At 36.9% G+C, this 9,937-nt stretch overlaps 1 long non-coding RNA gene across 5 annotated transcripts; it reads right to left on the bottom strand.

Moving 5' to 3' along the window:
* Positions 1–216: 216 nt before the first annotated feature.
* On the bottom strand, positions 217–5,538 carry LOC126614940 (uncharacterized). Of its 5 annotated transcripts, none has more exons than XR_007620581.1 (6): positions 4,281–5,537; positions 3,928–4,208; positions 3,628–3,839; positions 3,336–3,448; positions 2,822–2,926; positions 217–1,313 (listed from the first exon to the last, which is right to left on the bottom strand). It is a non-coding gene; the product is annotated as an uncharacterized LOC126614940 (long non-coding RNA). The 5 variants fall into 5 exon arrangements; XR_007620580.1 differs by lacking the exon at positions 217–1,313 and adding an exon at positions 1,818–2,717; XR_007620578.1 differs by lacking the exon at positions 217–1,313 and having other exon boundaries at positions 2,715–2,926; positions 4,281–4,447; positions 4,663–5,538.
* Between the last annotated feature and the right edge of the window lie 4,399 nt (positions 5,539–9,937).

Below are 9,937 nucleotides of genomic sequence, written 5' to 3' on the forward strand. Positions count from 1 at the left end.
CCAAATCCATCCAATCAATCAATCCGGACCCTTGAAATTTGATCCAACGGCTACAAATAGGGGACCCCTTTAAAAGTTATAATAACTTTAACCGTTAGATCAAATTTCAAGGATCTGGATTAGGTGATTGGATGGATTTGGTGGAAGAGATCCGGAGATGATCCCTTTCCATTAGGCTAAACATCAGTTTACCCCAAATTTTTAGAAAATTGTATAAAAGGTCGTACCCAGTGCACAAGGCTCCCGCTTTACGCAGGGTCTGGGAGAGGTGAATGTCGGCTAGCCTTACCCCCATTTATGGAGAGGCTGCTCCCAAGTCTCGAACCCGAGACCTACCGCTCATGAGCGAAGGCACTTGCCATCGCACCAAGTGCGACCTCTCTTTTAGAAAATTGTATAATAAACAAAATGAACATCGGTTTACCTCGAAATTTGCAATAGGTTGCTATACTCAAATCTCAAAATACTCAAACTATAGATTGAAAATATAAGAAGATATCAAGCAAGAGCAGCTACATGCAAGTGGTCCTCTATTACAGTGGTAGAGAACAGTGTTGCCCTTGCACCATGGCGTGGGTTCGAACCCCGTCAGTTCCCTAATCTAACATCTAGTTTAACAATTATATCGTTTGACAAAAAAAAAAAAAAAAAAAAAGCAAGAGCGGCTGCATATAGAGGATGTTATTCTATCGTGATCGAATTGCAATGATTCCTCTTTCATACGTCCAAACTCAACTCAATCCTCCTTCTATATAATACTCATATAATCAAATAAAGTAAAAAATACTTGCACTAAAATCAAAACTGAAAATAGAAATGACCTTCACACTTCAAATTTTTCTACCAACTTATTCTCAAAACTAATAGGTTCACTTCAAGGCTCAACTAACTAATGAAATTCTAGTTGCCTAGGCTTCAAAGGCACACAACTTCCAAACGAAAACACAGGAAAACAAGAAGATGATGAAAGAAAATTCTCACTCTAGCCCAAGTAAGTCCAAATTTCAGGTCTCGACACTATTGATACAACAAGGCATGTTATCAGCATCCGTTGAAATGCAAAGGTCCAAGAACCAATGTTCTGATATCATCAAAAGTTGTCACACCCCCATCTTGAGATACGCCAAGGATCAGCATGTAGCAGCTGAAAGTAGCATTACAACAATACATAGAGCTAATTGGGACTCATACATAATAGGCAACGAAATTACAACAAAAGGGAATAAACCCTACTCTCGAGTGCACTGCACATGCCAACTACACCCCTTGAAAACCTCTTCTAGAATCGCTACCTGTTACTCTGTAAAACAACCCTACGCAGTGGAAATGGCGCATTGAACAAAGAAAAAACTCGAATAAGTTGCGAAACTCGTGTAAGCGACAATAATACAACATATGTGATTAACAAAAACATTTTGGAATCCTTATATATATAAAATAATCCTCACTCATAAATCTTGATTGATCCACACAGGCATCCAATTGTAATTTCTTTCATGTATAATAAAATCATAGGGCTGGAGCAACATCATCAAGCCCTGCTTTCTAGAACCTTTCATGGAACTAGACAACAAGGATACACGAAATACGGTTCCAAAACCTCTCATTCAACTGAACAGAAGTAGCATTCATATTTACAATCATATTTACACATATATATATATATATATATATATATATATATATATATATATATATCATTTCGCAATCATTTCAAACATATATATATATATATATATCATTTCACAAAGCAAATTGATGATCATGTCATAGTACACCGTCACTAAAATCTTCCTCAATCAAATGGAAAATCCTAATTTAATAAAGAAATAAATATGTTAATATATAATCCTTGTATAGTAACCAACATATAGTCATTTACTAGCAAAACAGCCCGTGCGTTGTTGCAGGTTTACATCTCTATTTACTTACATATGTACCTTCATATTTACAATCATATTTACACAAATATACCATTCAGAACTTTCGACTCTCTTCTTTGAAACTTCAGAGGTTTATTCCCCTTGCTTAGAAATTGGAATAAAACTGTAATTATTGAGGTGATTTTTTTTAATTGCTAAAAAATTGGATACTTTCTCCAATTAGTGTAACATCTCACATCGTCCAGAGGAGTGGATCATGTAAGCCTTATATGTATATTCTCATCTCTACCTAGCACGAGGCATTTTTTGGAGCTCACTGGCTTCTGGTTCCATCGAAACTCTGAAGTTAAGCGAGTTCACGCGAGAGTAATCCCATGATAGGTGACCCACTAGGAAGTTCTCGTGTGAATTCCTAGAAACAAAACCGTGAGGGCATAGTGAGGACCTAAAGCGGACAATATTGTGCTACGGCGGAGCCAATCCTTGGTCAAACGTGTGCCGACGAGGACGTTGGGCCCCCTAAGGGGGGTGGATTGTAACATCCCACATTGCCCAGTGGAATGGATCATGTAAGCCTTATATGTAACTTCCCACATTCCTATCTCTACTTAGCACGAGGCTTTGTGGGAGCTCACTGGCTTTGGGTTCTATCAGAACTTCGAAGTTAAGCGAGTTCGCGCGAGAGCAATCCCATGATGGGTGATCTACTGGAAAGTTCTCGTGTGAATTCCCAGAAACAAAACCGTGAAGGCATAGTCGGAGTCCAAAGCAGACAATATTGTGCTATGGCGAAGTCGAGCCGGAGATATGGTGGGGGCCCAGGCCGGGATGTGACTGTTAGTTTTCAAATACATTTAATAAGAAATGTCAAAAACAAATATATGCTAATCTACAAAATTAAGTATGCCATGAAGAGAAAAATAATAATTACAACTTACAAATGTTAAAGCAAACATATGAGGAGAAAGTAGACTCTTCAAATTGCTAATCTCACATTTTCCTCTAAGCTAACCACAATAAACTCTTTTACCATAATTCTTAGCCTGCACATATGAATAAAGGTTAGAATTCACATCTTATAGTAAACAGAAATATACTCTCATTCTGCTAAATTGTGAATTGAGAAAAACAAATGCATAGATGTAGGAAAAGATTTATAAGATCTTAAAAAATGTAAAAAAAAAGGGTAATCATCATTTTATAAATGCTTTATTATACTTTGTACCTGACCAAACATTGCATCTGTGTTAAAAAACATAAGGATAGAACTTGAAGTGTTCTTAAAATGCAAACCCAATTGCTTGATGTTTTGAGGCTGCTAACTCATTAGTCATTGCAGCAATTTGGAATTGAAACAACGACATCTTTCGAACAACAGATATCATGAATTTTCTATAATTGGTGCAAACTTCCCAATATAAATAATAAAGACAAATGCATATTCTTGAGTACCTTGTATACAGTTCCAAAACCGCCTCGACCTATCTTATTACTCGGATGAAAATTATCCGTCGCGGATCTTAATTCATTGTAGGAGAAAGCCTTGATATTTTCCAACACATTCTCTATGCAACACACAAAACAATCAATCAATTTTCCAGCACATTTTCTATGCAACACACAAAACAATCAATCAATCACAATAACAATGATGATCTAGCAGAATCACATGAACAAAAAAACCACAGTAGGGAGGTAAAAAAATAACAAACCAGAAAGTGGGAATATTTAACCATGTCCGTACCATTAAGATCATGGCCAAATCGACCAGAACCAGAACAAGATTTCCTTTTCCTCTCAGCAACCGAAGCACCAAAGCAGCTGCAACGCATATTAACTTGTCCACAATAATCAAATCCTACCTTCTGGGTTCTCTCAAATGTACAGAAAAACAACGCCCTTTTGATCAGAGAGCCCTCCCTAATCAGATTTGGACCGACCCATGTTGCCAAAATCCTAAAATTCACAACCAAATAATCACAAAGATCTCCTCAAAACACCAAAAGTTCAAACTAATAAGATTTGAAAATTCCGAAAAACCCACCTCGTGGATTTGCAGATTACCAATCAAGTTTTGATGTCCTAATTACCTTTAGCATCTTTTTTCTGTCAGCAACCATTGAGAGCGAAAGAGAGCTTGAAATTCTCTGTTTAAAATATATATAAAGATGCTCTTTTATGGAGATTCTGAGACGACCCACGATAGTGGAGGTGTTGGGCGAGTTGATGATGTTCATAACCCCTTTGTGGATTGTTGCGATTGTGATTGGGGGTTTTGTTGGGTGGGTGTGGAAGGCCAAATGAGTGAGCTTGGTTGGCTGAGAGCTGTGCAGAAATCAAACGATATCAACGAGGGTTTTCAAGATTCCAAATGTAAGGAAGAGAGAAGAAATCTACCTTTGGGGCCGTCTGAGTGGTGGCGGTGGCTGCTAGAATTGATAAAGAACTGAAGAGATTTTTGGTACCGGATTTTTTTAGAGAGTTGGAGAGACCGAGATATCCATAATGGAAGCAATAGAAAAGCTTTCCCCGAGATGACCAACCAAGGGCAAAATTGCACTCCACTATAAAATCACACCAAAATTAGAAAACATTGAAGAAAATGAGGCGCAAATCCATCTGAACACTATAGGTCAATAGTAACCCAAAAAACTGAGTTTTAGTATATATAATTTTGAATCGCTAGGTTTCGAAGTTAGGCTAAACATTGGTTTATCGAAAACTGTAAAATAAATAAATAAATAAATTTTAGGGAATGATATCAAAGACTAATACTAACCGCCATGTCACCAAGCCGTCAAAACATCTTCGTACCTGGAACCACAATAATTTTTTTTTTTTTTGACAAATGTAAATTTATTACCAAACCAGAAAACTTATACATAGAGAGGCCCAATCACAACTTTAAGCTCAAAACATAGAGATGGACCCTAAAACCAAAATAAAATATAGCTCAAATCAATATTTCGAGCTTAAACAGAAAACAAAGAAACCCTAACAGCCGCTACTAACGTCCTTTTATCACCACCTCTGGAATATGAAACAACAAAGACCTTAAGGACGTAGCCGCAACATGAGATCTATAGAGGACGATTTTGTGGCATCCTATGTGAGCCATCAACAAGCATCGTCCTCGGATGATCAAAGAAAGGGAGAAACATGACCCATAAACTCACGAACCCGCCACCTCAGACGTGAGGCTAAAGAAGGGCATTAGCAACAAATAAAGAGAAGAAAACATAAAAAGCATTAGGGTCAAAAGTTGAAGAAATCGAAAAGACCCTAATCCCCAACAAATAGAAGCATCCCACCGCTTGTTCTCTTGCTACCCACCTCCGAAGTTGCCTGCAAGCCAAGGTGGGCATTGAGTGTCCAAAATAACCCAAAAATGGAAAACTGTCCCCAAGCAAAAATCAGATCTTAGATTTTCGCTGCTGATTAAGACCTTAAAATTAAAATCCCAATTTGGATCCAACCTTGCAAGATCTAATATTTGCTTAAGGGAAGTGGAAGGTGGTAGGGAAGGAAACGGAGAAAATGAACCAAATGCAGAAAATTGATGGAAGTATGGAAAGATGGGGTTAAAAGACATGAGAGAGAAAGAAAAAAAGAATAGAAAAGAAAGCAGATCATATTTGAGGAGGGAAAAGGAAAAAGCTCTCGCAAAAGGAAAGAAAAGCTTTCTTGGAACCACAATAAATTACTCATAAGATTTAACTCAGTAAGCACCTAGAACCATAAGCAGAAGAGTGGGACGAAAATACTGTTCGAAGGATATATCATCGCTAGCCTCTATCTGTTAATCAAGTTAGTATCATTTTCATTTTTATTTGTTATAGTTTTCATTCTTTATTGGAAGTATATTTCCTTATTATATTTAGTTATTTTCATATTCTGTTATTATTTAATTTCTAAATTGTTCTCCAACAAAGATTTAATTATCACATAATAATAATAATAATAATAATAATAATAATCATTTAGAGTTAATATTTTAATTAACTTCATTCCTTTAAAGTAGGATGTTTAGGCAAACATATGGGAATTCGAGAAGTGGATAACCCCACGTCTATGAAGTTGAGATGGTGTAGTTACTAAATGCCTACAATTACTAACTACTACCCATGATAGGTGGGAGTTAGTTTGATTTAGCGTCTAGATATATGTTGGTCCCTACTCATGAGAAAACACGTTCCAAAGTTTACTAGCTCGATTACTAGTAGCATAAGTTTTTTAGTGAGCATAAGATCTTTCTTTGATTCAAGTTGTGATGGCGTCTTCAGGTATGATTTATGAAACTGCTACCAGGTGGAATAATCTGCAATTTAAAATCTATATACATGCTTGTCTGACTAGTCAGCAACACTCATCAACTAAGATCAAATATGTTAGTTTACTTATAGCAGAAGTAGTTAGTTCAAAGCTCGGTTTACTGAAGTGAACCTAGTTAACTAAGGTCCAGTTCAGTGCACATTTTAACTTTGACAATCTTAGTTTGATGGACTTATCTATTTGCTAATAATGATGAACATATATCACAAGAAAAGAGTTCGATAAGTGAACTAGAAAAGCTATAAATTGCAAGGGATGTTTTTGGCTAGAAAACCCCACCTCTAGGTTAAAAAACCAGGGACTCTCTACTGAGTCCAATCCGCTAGTGAAATGAAGATTCTTATAAAGTAATCTCACAAGCTCAATTCCTAGATCCTAATTTACAGAGCAGCTTCCACCTTTGTGCAACCCTGCCTTTCACGAGATGAACTCCTTTGGTCTTCATGAAGTGGTAGTTCCTCTTAAGCTCTTCACCTTGTGGCACCAAAATCAAATCAACTTATGCAAATGATGTTATGATGAAGTTGATGCAAATCTGGATTTGATGTCTAGTCAGTTTCACCAGTCAAACACCTGAAAGATGAAACTAACGCAAATCTAAAAAATGCCAGTTCAAAGATTTGAAGCTTAGAAAAAACTTGACCTAAAACAAAGATCAAAATCACAAAAGCAATGCTACCTTAATATGCAATGATGTGGGTACTTAGTGCATGAGTGTGATTTTTGGCTAAGTTTTTCAAGTAAGAACCAAGAGGCAGCTCACCGCTGAAAACAACCCCTATCAGAAAATATAAATCTCCTAGCCAAATTGAAAAAACCCTAGATTTAACTTTATATAGAAGGCTGAGTTTCAGACAAAGAGAGGGAATGGAAATGCCACGTGTCATGTGCAAACACAATCTGAAAAAATCTAGGGTTGAAAAACACTCCCGGAGAAACGGCTGTTAGAAAGCCTATATGGGTTGCCTTAAAGTGTGAGCCCAACTTGTGTGAAAGCAACAAAAAGTTTTGGCCAGACATAACCACTAGGAAAAATGAACTGGAAATAATGATATGAAATGCATATGTATGAACAAACTTTTGATGAGAGAAATTAAGCTATTAAAGTGATATTTCCAGTAGCATAATCCCAGAGAAACAATTCTAGAGCATGTGTGGTACAATTTACAACATTTGACAAGGGAAGCCAAACAACAAAAACTAGACTTTACAATCTCCCCCTTTGGCTTTCCTTGACAAAATAACCCAAACCCTATAACTAAAGACATCTAACCTCACTCAAGAGAACACAAAGGACGAATCTTGCAAAGAAGTACTCTTGACAAAGAACAAGTGAAAAGTTATCATGGTTAAGGCAATTGCAAGGAAGTAAATTGTTTAGCATTATACTTGATTGCAACACAACATAAATTTTCAAATTTTATTTTTCTCCCCCATTTTGTCATGGTAAAGACAGAGGATACAAAGGATATAAAGTCAATTAAGCTCATGAAAGAAATATCCAACACAATTAAAAATATACAGGAACCAACAACAAAGACATAACATAATAGAGAAGTTGAAACACAAGGTACAATTCTCGGTATCAAAATATTAAAAACAAAGGAGCATGTTAATGTAATCTATTTAAAACACCCAGTTGTTCAGGAAAACCAATAATTGCTAAGCCGAGAGTAGCACAACAATAATTACAAAAATACGGAGTTTCAAATTACAATTTAAGCACAAATGTTAAATAACGTAACAAAAGAAATTGAACTCCCCCAAGATTAGTGCTCTCCTAAGAAACTACACCCAAAGTCACACTCCCCCATAAGCGTACTCCCCTCTAACATAGAACTCCTCGGATTGAGAGGATGCATTCGAGTGAAGTGGAGAACCAGTGGCCTCGATTTCTTCAGCAGAGTCTTCTTCAGGGTATTCTTCAAGATCCTCGTCAGCTTCATCCTCTTCATCATCCGAGTATGTAAACCTCATATGCTTTGCCATGTGAATTGAATGAGAGGGAGATTGATGGATTTCATGAAAGGTTCCCTTACCCTTGGCAACATAGATAACAACCATTTTTGCAGCAACAGCACCAAAATGACCAAATGTGGCAGCTGAAAAATAAGAAGTAGATGATGGCACCACATGACGTTGACACACTGATGATTGAGGTACAAATGAAGATAGACCCATACATGACTGACTTAAGGAATGTGGTAGAGATGAGTGACTCAAACGAGGTGAGGATGAGTTCTGACCCAACTTGGATTGAAAATCCACAAGTTGCTTACGGAGAGAGCTAAGTTCAGATTCAAGATCATCAATTTCTCTCTTGAGAGACATTTGGTGGTAAAGGAGAATGAGGATCACCATGAGCAACAACACACAAATCATATTGCTTAGGTCAATTAAACCTTTGTCCAAGTCTTTAGTGGATTGAGGCCAAACATCATCCGATCGAAATGGAACCTCATCACGTTTATAAATAAGGGTAATTAGACAAAGATGGACAGTGGACCCATGTTGTTCTTTTCCAGGTCAATTGGTCTTTAACATAATTGAACAACATATTAAGTATCCAAATGGGACATCAGAAAAAACACAATATAGCATGTAAAACTTTGGTCAACTTTGAGGTGGGATCTCCATTATTGGACGTACCCAAAACATTTATGCAAATGAAATCAGACCAATTCCTATAGAAAAGCTTGAGGTGAGACTTGGATGCTTGATTTTTTTATCAAAGGAATGAAGGTTTCTAAATATACTTCACGATGATAGGCTTTCATGTCATAGTGACATATGATAAGGTAAAAGGCATGAATATTAGAGGCATTTGATAAATCTAGACCCAGGATATCACAAATAACACGGGAATCAAAAGGTACATAGATGCCTTGGACAAAGACTTTACCTTCAGAGTTAGGAAATTTTGAAGGAACATTTGTGTAAAACTCTTGAACAACCGAAAGATTAAAAGATGGAGATGGAGAGTTCACCTTCTGCAAGCGATAATGATTGATGAGATCGTCAAAGAGCATTGCATCCTGAAGAGGAAGATCGTCCCAGATGATTCTTCTTTCAGGAACCACTTTCCTATGAACAACAATTTTATAGAAATTCAAGGCCTAGGTAGTTGGAAAAGTTTGAGGATTAGTCATCCACAATAGCCTTGGTAGATTGAGACCATGTGCGCCGATAAATAAGTGGATAGATTAAACTGGAATGTTGGTGGGAAGCATTTCTCACAGACATAACTACGGTTTGCAGAACATAGAGTATGAAGTTCAAACAAGGGAAGGACCCGGGAAGAAAAACCTCACAGCTGGAATGAGCTGAAAGTGAGAACCTATAAATGTTAGAGGGCAAAAGCCTAGGATACTGTGAGATTAATATGGGCAGTAGAGATGGCACAAATGGTTGAGATTTGGAAGGTTAACACATAAAGCATAAAGACAAAAATACCCTTAATGAACATTTCTTTTCTGAAGAGTACCAGAGACTGACAGAAAAAGAAAACACCCAGTTTGAACACAATTTGGTGCTAAAAACAATTACTGGAGAAAGAACCACACCTAAGACAAAAGGAACACTGACACGCCCGACCCTAATATTCATCGAACACCAGGGTAGGCACGTGCTGACTAACACCCGAAGGTGTCGAAGCCATATTAGGATGCATGAGAACTAAAAACAAATAACCAGCATAAATAAAACTTGTAAATTTAATTATA

This window comes from Malus sylvestris, chromosome 3 (genome assembly GCF_916048215.2).
Source record: "Malus sylvestris chromosome 3, drMalSylv7.2, whole genome shotgun sequence".
NCBI classification, from domain to species: domain Eukaryota; kingdom Viridiplantae; phylum Streptophyta; class Magnoliopsida; order Rosales; family Rosaceae; genus Malus; species Malus sylvestris.